Source organism: Diceros bicornis, chromosome 6 (assembly GCF_020826845.1).
Source record: "Diceros bicornis minor isolate mBicDic1 chromosome 6, mDicBic1.mat.cur, whole genome shotgun sequence".
NCBI lineage: Eukaryota > Metazoa > Chordata > Mammalia > Perissodactyla > Rhinocerotidae > Diceros > Diceros bicornis.
Window position 1 is genome coordinate 54,778,768 of NC_080745.1, and position 19,633 is coordinate 54,798,400.

The 19,633-nt window shown below is 37.8% G+C and overlaps 1 protein-coding gene and 1 pseudogene across 1 annotated transcript in view; one reads left to right on the forward strand and one right to left on the reverse strand.

Moving 5' to 3' along the window:
- LOC131407218 (gastric triacylglycerol lipase-like) overlaps positions 1-19,633 on the reverse strand; it is a 121,059-nt gene that overhangs the window by 46,428 nt on the left and 54,998 nt on the right. The gene's annotated exons all lie outside the window — the stretch shown is intronic.
- On the forward strand, positions 3,786-4,249 carry LOC131407220 (transcriptional adapter 3-like; annotated as a pseudogene).

Sequence of the window (19,633 nt, forward strand, 5' to 3'; positions counted from 1 at the left end):
GTTTTTGGAATAGACAAATGGTAACAGGCATGTTGTTATGAACTTCCTAAATGTTTTTGTAATGCTTATGATGATTATGGGAAAGGCATTAAAGTATGATGGAATATTGCAAACATTCACATTCACATTTGAAGATCTTTGAATTTAGAGAAAAGGAAAATAATATAGGTTAGCAACTCAGATCTACATAAGGAAAGGAGGATCATCAAAGACGGAATAAGTGAAGGTAAAATAAAAACGTTTTTCTTATTTTTAATTGATCTAACAGATAACAGTTTGTTCAAAATAATAATAGAAACAATGTATTTGATTATGTATGCTTATATATATATGCAACTATATCAATAATCACGGAACATCAATGGTCTAAACGTACCAACAATAAAATGGATAAATAGGTTGTAGTTTGTTCTCACGATGGAATACTCTCCTAGAGCAATGAAAATGACTAAAGAACTGCTACATGCAAATACACAGAGGAATCCCCAGCTATAAATAAAACTGGTATGTCATTCAATTTGTCTATTTTCCCCTGGCATAAAAATTCCCCAGGCAGAGTTACCAGAGGGAAATAGAGAATAGTGATACTAGGAACACACCACTCCTACCTCAAACCCACAAGCCACAAACATAACACACAGGTTTGTGTGCAAACATACACACGTTTGTTGAGTCATTGCTGTACATAGGATCTTTTGTAGCTTTTATTACTAATCTTTATTATGCCCTTATAAATTATAACTCTGAGAACTACGGAGATCAAGTTAACCCATCAAAAGACAAAGTGGAAATAAATGGCTGAGAAAGGATTGAAATCCAGATCCCCTTGGTTCCATCATCCATTGCAGTGCTCTTCTTTTTTTATTTTTTATTTTTTTCTGAGGATGATTCACCCTGAGCTAACATCTGTTGCCAATCTTCCTCTATTTTGTATGTGAGCTGCCACCATAGCATGGCCACTGATGAGTGGTATAGGGCCATGCCCAGAACCAAACCCGGGCCACCCAAGTGGAGCACACTGAACTTAACTACAAGGCCACCGGGGCTAGCCCTCATTGTAGTGCTCTTGAATACTGGTTCAAATACATGAATAAAGATTTCTGCCTCATAGGATTGTGAGAAGATTAACTGAAATAATGTATTTGTGTAAAAGTCTTGGCACTCACAATGAAGGCTCAATAAGTAGTAGCTATTTTTTCATCACTGCAATTATCCTTTGAGGTGATGTGGCGTTATTGCTCAGTTTAATATTAGTATATTTTAACTTGAAGACTGCAACTGGCACAAACTGACTCATGAGTTCTAAGTTGCATTTTACTTCACAGCTTTATAAAAAGCCTAGATCTAAAGAACCTGAGAAACCTGTCCTGAGCAAAGCAAGGGTGGCTTTCAGAGGACCACTCAAATATGCCATAGAGACCGCTAAGCAGCATGCCCAAGGAGGATGCAGAAGCCCAGCAGTAAAAAGACTTCAAGTCAGGATTTTATTTTTTCAGATAGAATATAATTTTGGAACTGAATAGGTATTGATATAGCAATGCCATTGAAAGAAAAGGCTTATGGGCTATTCCTAAAAAGAACTAATTCTGCAAACTGAACCAATAGTACATAAAATAGTATTATATACATTATCAGATGTCAGTAAATGGCTTAAGGTTGAATATATTAACACGGAAAAAAGAAAAATCTAGACAGCTAGGAACTACAGTCAATCCTCATTATACCCAGACTCCATATTTGCGAATTTGCCTGCCTGCTAAAATTTATTTGTAACACCAGACTCAATACGGTGCTTTTATAGTCATTCGTGGACATGCAGAGGGCAGCGAAAAACTAGAGCGGCCAGTTGTGCATGTTCTCAGCTGCAAACAAGGTGACACTCTGCCTTGTCAGCTCTCATGTTGTAAACAATATTTTTTTCAAAATCACTTTAGTGCCATATTTTTCATATTTTTGTGCTTTTTGTTGATGATTTTGCTGTTTAAAACGGCCCTCAGTCATATGGTGAAGTGCTGTCTAGTGTTTCTGAGAACAAGAAAGCTGTGATGTGCCTTACGGAGAAAAGCATGTGCTAGAGAAGCTTCACTGAGACGTGAGTTATCGTGCTGTTGGCCGTGAGTTCAACGTTAATGAATCAACACTGTATATTAAACGAGGTGTTTTTAAGCAGACACACACATAAAACAAGGTTACGTATTGCTTATTTGATGAAAATGTTGTGGCCAGAGGCTCACAGGAACATAAATCTACCTCCCCCTAAGAACAGTGAATTCAGTATTTGCTAATTCAGTGTTTTTGTTGACTTTATAGAACATTACTACCTCGAATAACAGGAATCAACTGTAATTTTTTAGGAAAGAAAAGAAACACTGTCATGGATCTAAGTGTTTGTGTTTTCTATTAAATTATACCAGTTAATAAAGAGACAAGGGTATTTTAAATTTCTCTTTATAAAATAATGTGTATACATAAATTTTCAATTAAACTTTTTTGAGATAATTGTAAATTCACATGCAGTTGTAGCAACAATACAAAGAGAATATACATTTTACAGTGCTTTTAAGTAATATCTCTTTCAGAAATCTTTAGAAAACTGTGAGGACAGTGACAATTTGAGTGATATAAATATAGCCCAATCCAGAGGTTCAAAGAAAGAGCAAGTGAACTTCAGAACTTTGGATGAACGCAAGGTGAATCTGAGGAGGAGGAAAGGTTTTCTAAGAGGAGTTAGAAATCCAAGGTTAGAGTATACCAGATGCTCAGCCTTGTGACATGAGTACACATGCCATACTTGATTCGCCATGTTGGATTTTTAAGCATGAACCAATAATGGTTGCTTAGAAATTTAAATAAAAGTTTATTTTTAAGAATAAGCCACACAAATATTTATATATAGGAAATAGATAAAATGACATTGATATAATCACTGACAAGGAAGATTGAAGCAAAGATGACCATTTCAAAACAGTGAAAGTTCTTTTAAATTGCACAGATCAACTGTTCCACTATAGAATTAATTTAAATTATACCTAATTAATCCATTAAAGTAAGCTATACTTTCTCTTCACACTAATTTTTGCAATAATTGCAGAGGACTGTGAAACAAGGTTGATTTCTTAAAGGTTTCTTTTTATTTCTACATCTTTGAGTGCTTAATTCCACAAGTATTTACTAAAAACAAAAGAATACATATAATCTCTCTGGACTCAATTTTGTCATGTGTAAAATGAAGGCGAATAGTGTCTAAGATCTCTTAGAGCTCTAGCATCTTGGATTCTATGAGCACTGGTTCTCTCTCTCTCTCTCTGACGTATTCCTGTATAGCCTACATGTGCTTACAAACACAAAGCTCAGATTCCTTTTTGGCATTGTCATAATTTTCTGCCTTTAACTTGTCTCTTTATATCCTCAGCTAGAACAAGTTGTTTCAGGTTTTGTCCATTAGTGCAGTTTCCAAGACATCTGGACTACAGTTCTCATATTAAGAATTAAATGATAGGGAGAAGAGCTGCTCCTGAGGTATAAGGTCCCTGGTCATAGGAGAACACAGTGAGGAGGTAATGGGAACCAGGGCTTGAGGGTCCTAGAGGATGGGGACCCTGAATATAGGCTGTTAAGGACAGAGACCCTGAAGGTGGGGCGTTGAGGCATCCCACTGATGAATCCACATATTATAACTGTCCTCCTGTTATAATATATAAGCACCGAGCTTAGCTTTTGATGGGCATCATCTCTTAATCCTCACGGCACCATGGGAAGCTCTACAGGGTGTTTTATGCTAGGCCATGAGTGGGCTGAAGGACTGCCCCTTGCAATTCCACAACTTCAAGTCTGTGGACTACCTTAAGGTGTGTGCTGGCTACAGGGCAGTGCTGGCCCACTCCACAGTTGATGGCATCTGCATCAAGGAGCAGGACATTCTGCCACTGGAGCTTGAGACTCTGTTCCTTTCTGCCAGTTGAGCCCTCCAGGTGCTGGAGGTGGAAACCCAGATACTGACAGACTGGCAGGATAAGAAAGGTGGCTGTTACGGCCTGAAACTAGGTGGAGGCCATGAGCTTTCAGCTTCCCCCAGCATGGGAAACCCAAGAAGCAGAAACTGGATGGGAAGGTGGGACCTGGGCCTGGCCTCCGCCATGGATAGCTCTAATCCAAAAACCTTCAGTCCAGGATCCAAGAATATGAACTTACTGATGATTCCATTCGTATGCCATGGATATCCAAGAATGACACCCCCAATAGATTCTAGGCTTAAGTAGAGCCTCACTGTGCTGATATCCCTAGCAAAGAGATGTACGTGCCACAGAAGCTACTGAAATATCCGAAAGATGAGGCTGAACTTTAGGGGATCTCACATCTATGGAAACTCATATCCAAGTGCGAGGACCTGCTAGAGGAAAAGAATGGGCCCACCCAGTGACTGACAAGAAGGAAGTGGGGCCATTGAGTAAACTAGACACTAAAGATGTGCATGCCCTGCTGAAGAAGTCTGAGGCCCAGCACAAGCAGCTAGAAGACTGTTGCTCTTTTGGCACCCTGATGCAATGCCTCCTGCAGGCCTGGGTGGAGGGAAATGTTGTTTACCCTAAGGAAGACTCTCATATTCCTGACACATCAGGGAAAGAATCTGGAACTGGGCTGCCAGCACCTCTCCCCACAATCATAACACGCCGTTCCCTGTACCACATATCAAGTTCCAGGAGAGGCACATCAAGGAGGAGCTGATCTACCAGGGCCTGCTGGAGTCTCAGGACCACAGAGGACCCAGAGGATAAGATCATTGCTGAGCTGCACAAATGGCAGGCCTGCTGAATCAGACCCTGAGCACCCACAACCGCTGAGAAGCCTGACCTGCTGAGGCTGCAAAGGAAGAGGTGAGTGGCAGAAGCTGAGGCCACAAGTCCACAGGGCAGACACCGAGGTTGTAGATGCCTTTCACAGGATCATGGCTGCCCCATGAAGGAAGCTGACTCCCCCACCAAGATGAACCAGGCCTGAAAGACTCTGAAGGAGCACTGGAACAACCCAGAGCTGCGCATGTATAGCCTGCACTCCTGCCTCAGGTTGCCTCCTCTCTGGCATAAGAGAGGAGAAGAGGCGGGGGGGGGGGGGGGGGCGGAGGAAAACCTGTTTCCTAAGGCTGCCAGAAGCCACAGCCTGTGGCTGCCCTGTCAGATGGCAAAAAGTCTAGAGGACTGTGGCCTTTCTTGAGGTCTTTTGGCCTAGCTCTGTGCAGCCAGGACATGGAGGCCCTGCTGGCCCAGTCCCCAGACTCCGCTTGGTCTCCACAATGACTGTGACTTCTTTTCAGGGCCTTCCTCTTCCCCTTCATCACCATCCCCTACTCCCATATCCCCTCCCTTTATTCATCCCCTTTCTTGTTCTTCCCTTACAGATTTTACCTGTGAGCACAGCCTCAACAAATTGGTTAGATAAGACTCCCTGTCTCAAGCTTTATTTTCTAAAGGCACTTTATTCTTCCTAAGGCACTGGGCAAGAAGTATTTTAGGCAGAGGGAATAACTAGGGCAGCAGTTCTCAAACTTTAGCCTGCATCAAGATCACCTGGAGGATTTGTTAAACACAGAATTCTGAGCCCCATCCACAGAGTTCCTTGTTCAGTAGGTCTAAAGTGGACCCAAGTATTTGCTTTTCTAACAAGTTCCCAGATGATGCTGACAATATGGATCCAGGGACAAGACTTTGAAAAGCCTGAACCAGGGCAAAGCCGTGAGGTAGAGGCATAGCTGGAGTAGATGAGGACACTAGATGGCCAGTGTAACTTAAATAGCCTGAGTCAGTGGGGAAGAATAAGAAGTAAGATCAGAGAGGGAACTAGAGGCAAGGTCATGCAGCATGATTTAGGTCATTAAAAACTCTATGGTAAAACCATCTATAGATTCAGTGCAATCCTTATAAAAATTCCAACGGCATTTTTCGCAGAAATTAAAAAAACAGTCCTAAAATTTTTATGTAACCATAAGACCTGGAATAGTGAAAGCAATTCTAAGAAATAAAAACAAAGCTGGAGGCATCACACTTCCTGATTTCAAACTATGCTACAAAGTTATAGCCACAGAAACAGCACAGCCCTGGCAAAAAAATAGACACATAGATCAATGCAACAGAATCAAGAGCCCAGAAATAATCCCTCACGTATACAGTCAACTAATATTTGACAAGGGAGCCAAGAATACTCAGTGGGGAAAGGATAGTTTCTTCAAGAAATGGTGATGGGAAAACTGGATATTTACATACAAAAGAATGAAACTGGACCCCTGCCTTATACCACTCACAAAACTTAACTCAAGAGAGTGACATCAGCATCAATGTGGACTGACTTGTTCCCTTTGTCTCTCCTAAGTACATCCAATCGGACATCCATTGATCAACACAGGATTCCCTATGCAGCACAAAAGGACGCATAAGAGATCCATGAATCTATACATCTGAAGGTGGACTGGACCCCTAGGAGACAGAGGAACTAGGGGAGCAGCCCCGTCTCCCTCCCCCAGCAGCAGCAATTCAGGGCCCAGAATGGAAACAACTGATGCTGCAGCTCACGCAACTGCAAGTGGAACGGAGACAGTGGGTGCCGTGGCTAGCATGACTGTGAGCAGACGCAGCAGGAACAGAAAAACAGGAGCAGCTTGCTCCCTGTCTGTCTCCCAGTGGATCCAGCCCACATGCCTGTGAACAGTCAGTGTTGGGACAGAGAAAACAGGTGCAGTTTTCCACCTGCCTCTCTCTCAGTGGATTCAGCATGTGCACTCCCTTCCCTCCCCTCCCCGGCAGTGGCCAGGTCTTTCTGACAGTGGGGATAGTATACAAAACTCAGATTCTCCCAGCTGGGTCAGGGTGCCCTGATCTGAGTTTTAAAAATACACTGGCTAGTGCCAGAGACCAAAGGCTGCACGACGGAGCAGGTTCCACAACCTCTCCCTGCTTAGCCCCTGCTCCCCACCCCCCAGTGGTGGCAAGTGGAACCCGTGACCAGAGACTTCAGGAACTACAGCAGAACTGGCGACCCAGACCCCAGTGGCAGAACCCCCCACACCAGCTCCACGAGCAGCAGGGGCTGCATACAAATCTTCTGGTTGCTAGACCCCTGGCAGCAACAGAACCACCTATGAACCCAGCATCCCTGGCAGCAGTGCAACCAGCACCCCCAGACAACCCTGGGGCAACAGCAGAGGTGGTGCATGGGGCAGCAGCATTCAAGCCCATGCAGAGCCCACAGAGAGCCAGTGGGGGAACATGAGACCCGGGCAACCCCAGAAGCAGCAGAAGTGCTCATGGCCTGAAGACCCTGGTGGTGACACCTGAGACAACAATGACATCAAAAACAGCAAGGCATCAGCAACCTCAGAGGCACAAGTGGTAAAAGAAGGCCACTGACAATGCCTCTAGCAGAGGCAATGGAGAGTGGAAAGTGCAGACTCTCAAACCAGAAGCAGCTCAGGACCAAAATAACCAAAGCTGTACCCAAATAAGAAAGGTGGTTAGTACCACAAATGCACCAGCAGAGGATCAATTCATCAAACACCATGAAGAACTATAGTAAAACAGCAGAACAGAAAGAGAATGACAACTCTCCAGAAACCAGACTTGAAGTCATAGAAGATTACAATATAACTGACAGAGAATTAAAAATACCTGTCATAAAGAAACTCAGTGAGTTACAAGAAAACTCAGAACAACAGTTCAATAAGGTCAAGAATAAAATTAATGAACAGAAGGAGTACTTCACCAAAGAGATTGAAATATTAAAAAAAAAAAAAAACAGAAATTTTGGAGATGAATAACACAGTTGATGAGATGAAAAACAATGTAGAAAGAATTAAAAATAGAACAGACTAGGGGCTGGCCCTGTGGCATAGTGAAGTCTGGCATGCTCTGCTTCAGCAGCATGGGTTCATGGGTTCGGATCCCAGGCGCAGACCTACACTATTCCTCAAGCCACGCTGTGGTGGTGACCCACATACAAAATAGGGGAAGACTGGCCCAGATGTTAACTCAAGACTAATCATCCTCAAGCAGAAAAAAAAAAAAAAAAGAGGAAGCTTGGCAACAGATGTTAGTTCAGAGAGAATCTTCCTCACCAAAAAAAAAAAAATAGAGCAGACCATATGGAGGACACAATTAGTGAGCTCAAAGATAGAAACCTAGAAATGATCTAGGTGGAGAAGGGGAGAGAACTAAGATTTTTAAAAAATGAAGAAATTCTTTGAGAAATATCCAACTCAATTAGGAAAAGTAACATAACAATCATAGGTATCCCAGAGAGAGAAGGGAGGGAGAAAGGGGCAGAGGGATTATTCAAAGAAATAATAGCTGAGAACTTCCCAAACCTGGGGAAGAAACTGGGCATAAAAGTACATGAAGCTAATAGAATTCTTAATTACCTCAGTGCAAAAAGACCTCCTCCAAGGCATACAATATTAAAACTGTCAAAAGACAAAGACAAAGTATTAAGAGCGGAAAGAGAGAATAAAGTAATCTACAAAGGAACTCTCATCAGTCTTTTAGCAGATTTCTCAGCAGAAACCCTAAAGGCTAGGAGAGAGTGGAATGATATACTCAAAATACTGAAAGATGAATATTATCAGCCCAAATACTCTATCCAGCAAAATTATCCTTCAGATATGATGGAGAAATAAAAGCTTTCCCAGAAAAACAAAATCTGAGGGAGTTCATAGCCACTAGAACAGATTTACAAGAAATGTTGAAAGGAGCTGTCCTATCTGAAACAAAAAGGCAAAGGTTTACAAAGCTTTGAGCAAGGAGATAGATAGAAAATTGCAGCTCTCTATCAGAATAGGGTAGTAAACAATTATAACATAAAGGATAAAGGGAAAGGAAGCATCAAAAATCAGTATAACAACTTCAATTTGTCACAAACTCACAATATGAAAGAGAATAATTTGTCATAGCAAAAACATAGAAGAGAAAGAGGAAAAGGATGGAAACTGCATAAGATAATGGAGATAAGAGGCTATCAGTAGAAAAAGGAATATCTCATCTATGAGATATTTTATACAAACTTCATGGTAACCACAAAACAAAAAATCAGAGCAGAGTCACAAACCATAAATAAAGAGAAAACTGAGAAAGACATCACAAAAACCCACCAAACTGAAATGGCAGACAGAAACACATAAAAAAAGAAAGAATGGAAACATAGAACACCCAGAAAACAAAAGATAAAATCGCAGTATTAAGCTCTCATATATCAATAATCATTCTAAATGTAAATGAGTTGAATTCACCGATCAAAAGACATAGAGTGGCTGGCTGGATTAAAAAACTAGACTCAACAATATGCTGCCTCCAGGAAACACATCTCAGCTCTAAAGACAAACATAGGCCCAGAGTGAAGGGATGGAAGATGACACTCTAAGCAAATGGCAAGAAAAAGAAAGCAGAGGTAGCCATACTTGTATCAGACAAAATAGACTTCAAAACAAAAAAGATGACATGAGACAAAGATGAGAATTATATAATGATAAAAGGGACATTCCACCAAGAAGACATAACACTTTTTAATATATATGCCCCTAAAACAGGAGCACCAAAGTATATAAGGCAACCAGTAACAGACTTAAAGGGAGAAATTGCTAGCAACACAATAATAGTAGGGAATTTTAACACCCCCTTTATTCCACTAGATAGATCATCCAGACAGAAAGTCAACAAGGAAACAATGGCATTAAATGAAACACTAGACTAGATGGACTTTTATATATATATACACACATATATGTAACATTCTGCACAAAAACAGCAGAATACACATTCTTCTCAAGTGCACGTGGAACATTCTCAAAAATAGACAATATGCTGGGGAAAAAAGCAAGCCTCAATAAATTTAAGAAGCTTGAAATCATATCAAGCATCTTATCCAATCACAATACTATGAAACTAGAAATCAACTCTAAGAAAAAAGCTGGGAAAGTCACAAATATGTGGAGACTAAATAACTTGCTACTGAAAAACCATTGGGTCAATGAAGAAATCAAAATAGAAACCAAAAAAATACCTGGAGACAAATGAAAATGAAATCACCACACACCAAAACTTATGGAATGCAGCAAAAGCAGTACTAAGAGGGAATTTTATAGTACTATAGGCCTACCTCAACAAACAAGAAAAATCTCCAATAAACAATCTTACAGTGTACCTAAAAGAACTAGAAATAGAAAAACAAAGTCCAAAGTCAGTAGAAGGACAGAAATAATAAGAATAATAAGAATCAGAGCAGAAATAAAGAAAATAGAGTCTAAAAAACCATTGAAAAGATCAATGAAACTCAGAGCTGGTTCTTTGAAAAGATAAACAAAATTGACAAACCTTTAGCTAGACTCACAAAGAAAAAAAGAGAGGAGACTCAAATAAATAAAATCAGAAATCAAAGAGGAGAAATTACAACAGACACCACAGAAATATAAAGGATTATAAGAGAATACTATGAAAAGCTATACACCAACAAATTGGATAATCTAGAAGAAACGGATAAATTCTTAGAATCAACCTCTAAAACTGAATCAAGAAGAAATAGAGAATCTGAATACATCAATCACAAGTAAAGAGATTGAAACAGTAACCAAGATCCTCCCAAAAAACAAAACTCTAAGATCAAACAGCTATTTTGGCAAATTCTACCAGACAGTCAAAGAAGATTCAATACCTAACCTTCTCAAACTCTTCTGAAAAATTCAAGAGAGCATGACACTTCCTAACTTATTTAAGAGGCCAATATTACCCTGATACCAAAACCAGACAGGGAAACACAAGAAAGGAAAATTACGGGCTAATATCACTGATGAACATATATGGAAAATTCCGCAACAAAATATTAACAAGCTGAATAATACAATACTTTAAAAGGATCATACACCACGATCAAGTGGGATTTATTCCAGGGATGTAAGGATGGTTCAACATCCACAAATTAATCAGTGTGATACACCACATTAACAAAATGAAGGATACAAATCACACAAGTATCTCAATAGACTAAGAGAAAGCATTTGACAAGATCCAATATCCATTTAGGATAAAAACTCTCAATAAAATGCGTATAGAAGAAAAGTACCTCAATATAATAAAGGCCAGATATGACAAACTCACACAAACATTATATTTAACAGTGAAAAACTATAAGGTATTCCTTGAGATCAAGAACAAGACAAGGATGCCCACTCTTGCCACTCTTATTTAACATACTACTGGAAGTTTTATCCAGACCAATTACACAAGAAAAATAAATAAAAGGGATCCAAATTGGAAAGGAAGAAGTAAAACTGTAACTATTTGCAGATGACATGATTCTATACATAGAAACCCTAAAGAATCCACCAAAAAACTATTAGAAATAATCAACGAATACAGTAAAGTTACATGGTACAAAATCAGCATATAAAAATCTGTTCTGTTTCTGTATACTAACAATGAAATAGTAGAAAGAGAAATCAAGAATACAATCCCATTTACAATCGCAACAAAAAGAATAAAATAAACAGAACAAATTTAACCCAGGAGGTGAAAGAACTATACACAGAAAACTATAAGACATTATTGAAATAAATCAAAGAAGATAAAAACAAATGGAAATATATTCCATGCTCATGGATTGGAGGAATAAATATAGTTAAAATGTCCATATAACCTAAAGTAATCTACAGATTCAATGCAATCCCAATCAGAAACCCAATGACATTTTTCACAGAAATAAAACAAAGAATCCTAAAATTTATTTGGAACAACAAAAATCTCCAAATAGCCAAAGCAAGCCTGAGAAAAAAGAACAAAGTGAGAGTTCTCACACTCCCTGAATTCAAAATATACTACAAAGCTGTAGTAATCAGTACAGCATGGTATTGGCAGAAAAACAGACAAGCAGATCAATGGAACAAAATTAAAAGCCCAGAAATAAAACCACACATCTGTGGACTGCTGATCTTCAACAAAGTAGCCAAGGAGATACAATGGTCTCTTCAATAAATGGTATTGTGAAAACTGGACAGACATATGCAAATGAATGAAAGTAGACCATTATCTTGTGCCATACACAAAAATTAACTCAAAATGGATTATGGACTTGAATGTAAGATCAGAAACCATAAAACTCCTAGAAGAACAGATAGGCAGTCCACTCTTTGACATCGGTCTTAGCAGTATTTTTTGAATACCATGTCTACTCAGGCAAGGGAAATAAAAGAAAAAATACACAAATGGGATTACATCAGACTAAAAAGCTTCTGCAAGGCAAAGTAAACCAAGAACAAAACAAAAAGACAACCCACCAACTGGGAGAAAATATTTGCAAATCATATATCTGACAAGGGGTTAATTTACAAAATATATAAAGAACTCATACAACTCAATAACAAAAAGATGAACAACCCAATCAAAAAATGGAGAAAGGATATGAACAGGCATTTTTCCAAAGAAGATATACAGATGGCCAACAGGCATGTGAAAAGACGTTTGTCATTAATTATTAGAGAAATACAAATCAAAACTACAATGAGATATCACCTCATATCTGTCATAATGGCTTTCATCAAAAAGACAAGAGATAACAAGTTTTGATGAGGATGTGGAGAAAGAGGAATCCTTGTGCACTGTTGATAGGAATATGAAATGTTTCAGCCACTATGGAAAACACAATGAAGATTCCTGAAAAAATTAAAAAGGAGCTACCATATGATCCAGCAATCTCACTTCTGGGTACATATCCAAAGGAAATGAAATCAGAATATCCAAGAGATATCTGCACTCCCATGTTTACTGCAGCATTATTCACAACAGCCAAAATGTGGAAACAACCTAATTGTCCATCAATAGATGAAAAGATAGAGAAGATGTGGTATATCTATACAATGGAATATGATTCAGCCATGGGAAAGAAGGAAATCCTGCCATTGCAACAACATGGATAAAACTCGAGGGCATTATGCTAAGTAAAATAAATCAGACAGAGAAAGACAAATACTATATGATATCATTTATATGTGGAATCTAAAAAGACCAAACTCACAGAAAAAAAATAGAATGGTATTTATCATGGTCTGGGGATTAGGAGAAATGGGGAGATGTGGGTCAAAGAGTAGAAACTTCGACTTAGAAGATGAATCAGTTCTGAGGGTCTAACATACAGATAACATGGTGATATAATTAATAATAATTATTATTAATTAATAATATTGTATTATATACTTTAAAGTTGGTAAGAAAGTAGATCCTAAATGTTTTCACCGTAAAGAGAAATGATGATTACGTGATGTGAAGGAGGTGGTAGCTAATTCAAGGTGGCAATTATTTTGCAATATACAAGTGTATCCTATCAACATGTATACCTTAAACTTTCACAATGTTCTACGTCAATTATATCTCAATAAAGCTGGAGAAAATATCACTATTGGTTCTACTCTGTGCGAGATGGAAAGTTTCAAGCAAAGACCTGAAGTGGTTATGTTTTTGATACAGTCACTTTGGTTGCTACATTTGCAGGTTATAGGGAAGCAGTGGTGGAAACAAGGAGATCAGTTAGGAGGTCATTTTGCACTAACCTAAGAGAGAGATAATAATGGCTTAGACCAGTTTGGTAGCAGTGGAGGTCATGAAATTGGCCAGATTCTGGTTATATTTTGAAAGTTCAGCTGGAATAATTTGTGAACAAATTGAATGTGAAATATAAGTATATTACAAAAAGTATAATATAAAAAAAAAAGAGTCAAGGATGACTCCAAGATGTTTTTATGAGCAAAAGGAAGAACAAAGTTGCCACTAATTGAGGCGGGAAGATTCAAGCAACACCAGGTTTTCTTGCTGTTGACTAGGGTGAGGTGGCATGTAGGGAGTTCCCTTTTCGATATAAGATACGAGATGGCTATTGGAACTTTAAATAGATGTACAGGTGGATATATGATTCTAAAGTTCAGGGGAGAGGTCAAAGCTGAAAACAGAAATTTGGGAGTCATCAGCATGAAGGAAATAATTAAAGCCATGAGAATGGATAAAATCATTTTGGGAGTGAGAGTCAATAAAAAGAGAAGTTCAAAGACTGAGAGCAAGGGTACACTGAGGAACTCTGACAAGGGGATCATTGGACATGATCGAGAACAGGGGGTACTCTGTTGGAATTAGGGAATTAAGCTTTGAAATTCCAAACCTCCTTCTTTGGCTTTTGGACTGCTGACACCAGAATGTATTTTTCCAGCAGGAGATATTCCTTTCTGGTGAATCTTACCATCCCAAAAGAAAAGACTTAAAGACACTCAGAGTCAGAATATGCCCACAATAGAACCCAGTTGAATGGATCACTTTACAGTGAGACAATCAAATGACAAAACATCTATAAGCACACAGAGTTTACAATAAAATTTTTAGTGTCTTACCTTTAAATAGAAACACAGAGCCAAAGATTAACAGCATTTGAGGAAAGTATCTGAGATGAACTGATACAAAAAACCAAAAATAAATAAATAAATAAAAAGGGACTTGGAATAAATAAAGTCAACGAAGGTGATGAATGAAGGAAGGAAGGTCAATGAAAGAAAAAACTATCATTAATACCATGCTTGAGTTGAGAAGATATTTTATACATGAAACAAGGAAAGATTGCCAGAAAAGGGAATTAGCCCAGATAACAATAAAAAGTACTTGTAGAAATCATGCGATAGCAGATATTATAAATTCATGGAAGATTAAAAAAACAAAAAAGCAGGGGAGAATGGGAAAAAGCAAAGAATGGAAATAATAAAAATAGGAGGAAAATTAGAAAATTAGAAGACCAGTACAAGAAGTTTATATTTGCAGAATATAAATTTCAGGGGAAAAAAGGAGAGAATAAAAGAGAGAAGACATTATCAAAGAAAGCATTAAGAAAATTTCCAAGACTGTATGACATGAGTTTGCAGATGCAAACAATCCTCTGAATTGGAAGCAAAATGGATAAAAATAAGTCCAAATCAAGGCACGTTATTATAAAATTTTAGAAATTAGGAGGAAAGGTAAGATACTAAAAGCTTACAGGAAAGAAAACAAATACAAGTAAAATACAAAGGATACATGGTCAGAGTGTCACCAACAACTTTGCAAACTGGAGGACAATAAAACAATGTCTTCAAATTCTGACATAAAATGTTTTACATTCTAAGTCTATACCTAGTCAAATTATCAATCAGGGGTTAGGCTAAAATATAGACATTTTCAGACACAAGCTCTCAAAGAATTTAATTGGTATGTATCTTTCTCTAGGAAGCTACCAGAAAAAGGGACTCTACCAAGAGAAAGGGAACACAAAAAAAAGAAGACATGAGATCAAGAAAAATGGATATTCTGCAAAAGACAGTGTGAAGAAAACTCCCAGGATAATGGAGAATGGAGATTTTTAAATGATTACTGTGGAGCAAACTCAGAAAACAACAAACCTGGATTGAGTAGGAGATATTAGAACTCTAGAAGAGATATTTCCCAGAAGACAAAATTGGTGGACTGCCCAGCTTACTTGACCATACTGAGAGAGAATGAAAATGTATAATGGAGAGTTTGGTGATAGATGCATAGAAAACAAAGCAAGGAAACAAATAAACAAAAGCACTGAACAATTATTAACTTCAAGGAAAAAAGGAAGTTATATAAGAATGTAAAGGTAATCATAAAACACTTCATAGCTTATCTGGGAATATAATTTACATCATCCTAATAATGTACAATTGGTCTACTAAAAATTGATAGGGATAGGGAAAAACCCTCATGGAAGTGATTGGGCTAGGGGCTGGGGATACAAGAGAGTTAATCCTCATCTTCTACAGTGGAAAATCAATCAGACAATATCAGTAAAATCATATTATTTATGGTTTTGTAATGCCAACAATGGAAATAGTTGTCTTGAGGGAGCAGAAAATGGAAGTGAGAAAATGGGTAGGAGAATGATATGTCTTATACATCTATTCAGTTTTTTTTTAATTATGTAAATATATAATTTTGGTACAAGTAAAAACCATAGTGGGATATCAACAACTCAGTTTAACTTTTCAGACATGGTCTGTCTACACTGAAAAGCACTCTGTACCTTTCATTGTCCAACTTGGCTCTTCAGTAAATCCCGGTCAATTTATAAAACAGTCTACATCCCTTCTGACTAGTCTGATTTGGTTGTTGTGGTTACTGAAATAATTACAAGTAAAATACAATTATCCCTTGACATTCTTGAGAAAAATATATTTAGATATTTGTGATAATCAAGTTATTGAATTTCCCCTCCTCAAATCACATCAACAGCAGTTACTGCAAGGGCAAATGATATGTAATATGTAACTAGAAGCAGACATGAAATGTGCTGGCATTCAGCTTCTGTCACCAGGTCAAGTGCCCAGTCAGTTCATGGGCTCTGAGCACTCATCTCCCACTTTCAAAATCATGCTTTTGTACATAGAGAAGTGTATTGGAAAGTCATTATAAACTTATGAAGCCATAATAAAATTAAAATCCCAAGATTTTACTGTAAAAGAATATAGATCATATGGTTCAGTCCTAGAGGGGTATTTCAGTTAAAAGAAGAGTTGATTAGGGTTTCAAATTAATAAAAACCTTTACTTAAACTTTCTCAAACACTGTGAAGGGAAAAATAGAGTCTCCCACAAAATACTTTTAACTGTTTGCCCTTCTCCCTGATCCAATTCAAAAACACTACAAACTGTTTCAGACTTTTTCCTGAATTCTTTTTTTGTTCCTTCTTTCCTTCTTGTTTCCTCACAATTCTTCATCATAAATCTTCATGTCCCAGGATGGCAACACAGGGCCCCCTTTCCTGAAAAGAGATTAAATCTTCTTGATAATGCAATGAGAAAAAGAAGGATGGGAAAATTCATAAATTAATTATCTTATGAAAATAAAGTACTTGTTCTGTTCCTAATAAGGATGTGTTGTAACAAATTCCTATCACTTAGTGAGTAGTTACCACTAAATCAACTTCAAATAACATATTTATACACGTCCACCATCTCCTTTATACTATCCAGAGACTTACTTAAGAATCACATCTTTTAAAAAGTAAAGTCTATATTTCCCTGATACCTTGCTGATTTTCAGCCTGTGTTTACTTATAAAACTACCCTTCTCTCATGTGTCTATCCTGCACCTCCCAAAGAGATAACAGACGAGTGCCTTGGAGAGGACTAGAGCCAGACATTTCCTAGCAGGCTGATATGGGATGAACAAGAGGAAGACAGCAGAACACGGACATCAGTGTTCGCAGGAGGTAAGTCAGATTGTGCAGTGTCATCATTAGAATTTAAGTCTTACGTAGAGTGAAATGAGGAGCCATTGTAATGGTGGTAGCCAAGAGGGACGTGGCCTAATAATGTCTTAGAAAAGATCACTTTGGCTGTGGCATTAGAATGGACTGGAGGAGACACAAGTGGGAGCAAGGAGACTAGTTAAGAGGACACAACCATAATCTATAGGAGACAGTGATGGCTTGCCAAGGTGGATGCAGTGAAGGTGTAAAAAGTAGATGATTGTCCTAGCTAATGGAATAAGACAATAAAACAAAACAAAAAGATTACAGATTGGGAGGGAAGAAATAAAACTCTCTTTGTTCACAGATGACATGATCGCCTATGAAGAAAATCTGAAAGAATAAAAAAAAAACCCTCTCAGAACTAATAAGTAATTATAGCAAGACTGAAGGATACAGTGTTAATATACAAATGTCAATCTCTTTTCTACATACAGTCACCCACCACATAACAACGTTTCAGTCAATGATGGACTGCATATATGACAGTGGTCCAATTAGATTATTACGACATAGCCTAGGTGTGTAGTAGGCCGTGCCATCTAGGTTTGTGTAAGTACACTCTATGATGTTCACACAATGATGAAATTGCTTAACAATGCATTTCTCAGAATGTATCTGTGTTGTTAAGGGACGCATGACTGTGCCAGCAATGAACCAGTGGAATTTGAAATTTAAAAAATGCAATATCATTTGCATTAGCATGCCAAAAATGAAATGTTTAGGTATAAATGTAACAAAATATGTACAAGATCTATATAAGGAACATTACAAAACTGGTGAATGGAAGCAAAGAAGAACTAAAAATGGAGAAATATTCCATGTTCATGAATAAGAAGATGTTGTCAAGATGTCAGATCTTCCCAACTTGATCTATACCTTCAATGCAATCTCAGTCAAAATCACAGAAAGTTATTTTGTGGATATTGGCAAACTGATTCTAAAGTTATATTATATGGAAGGGTAAAAGAGCCAGAGTAGCCAACACAATATTGAAGGAGAAGAACAAAGTTGGAGGTCTGACATTACCCAACTTCAAGACTTACTCTGCTTACTATAAAGCTACAATAATCAAGACAGAGTAGCATTGGTGAAAGAAAAGACAAGCAGATCAATAGAACAAAATAGAGAGCCCAGAAACAGACCTATATAAATATAGTCAACTGATCTTTGACACAAAAGCAAAGTCAATACAATGGGGCAAATATAGTTATTTCAACAAATGGTAGTAGAACAATCGAACATCCACAGGCAAAAAAATAAATCTATAAACAGACGTCATAAATCTAGACAAAACAATTAACTCCAAATTGATCATAAACCTCAATATAAAATGGAAAACTATGAAACTCCTAGAAGATAATAACATAGAGAAAACCTAGATGGCCTTGAGAGGGTCAGAACAGACAGGGAGAAAATATTTGCAAAAGACGTATCTGATAAAGGACAGTTACCCAAAATATACAAAGAATTCTTCAAACGCAACAATAAGAAACAAGCAACGTGATTCAAAAATGGGCCAAAGACCTTAACAGACACTGCAGCAAAGAAGATATACACATGACAAATAAGCATATGAAAAGATGCTCCACATCACATGTCATCAGCAAAATGCAATTTAAAACAACAGTGAGATACCACTACACACCTATTAGAATGACCCAAATCTGGAACACTGACAACATCAAATGCTGGTGAGGATGTGGAGAAACAGGAACTCTCATCATTGCTTCTGGGAATGTAGAATGGCACAGTCATTTTGGAAGACAGTTTGGCAGTTTTTCATGAAACTAAAGGTAGCTCTTACCACATGACGTGGCAATCTCATGCCTTGTTATTTTCCCAAAGGTGTTGAAAAATTATATCCACATAAAAACCTTCACACATGTTTATAGCAGCTTTATTCATAATTGTGAAAATCTGGATACAACCAAGATATCCTTAGTTGGTGAATGGATAAATGAACTGTAATATACCCAGAAAACAGAATATTACTTAGCACTAAAAAGAGATGAGCTAAGAAGCCATGAAGACATGGAGGAAACTTAAATGTGTATTACTAAATGACAGAAGCAAATATGAAAAGACTTCATACTTTTATGATTCCAAATATATGACACTCTGGAAAAAGCACAACTATGGAGATAGTAAAAAGATCAACGATTGTCAGGGGTTGTCATGGGGGAGGGATAAATGAACAGAGCACAGAGGATTTTTAGGACAGTGAAAATACTCTGTATGATAATATAATGATAGATACATGTCATTATACATTTGTTCAAATCCATAGAATGAACAACACCAAGAGAGAACTGTAATGTATACT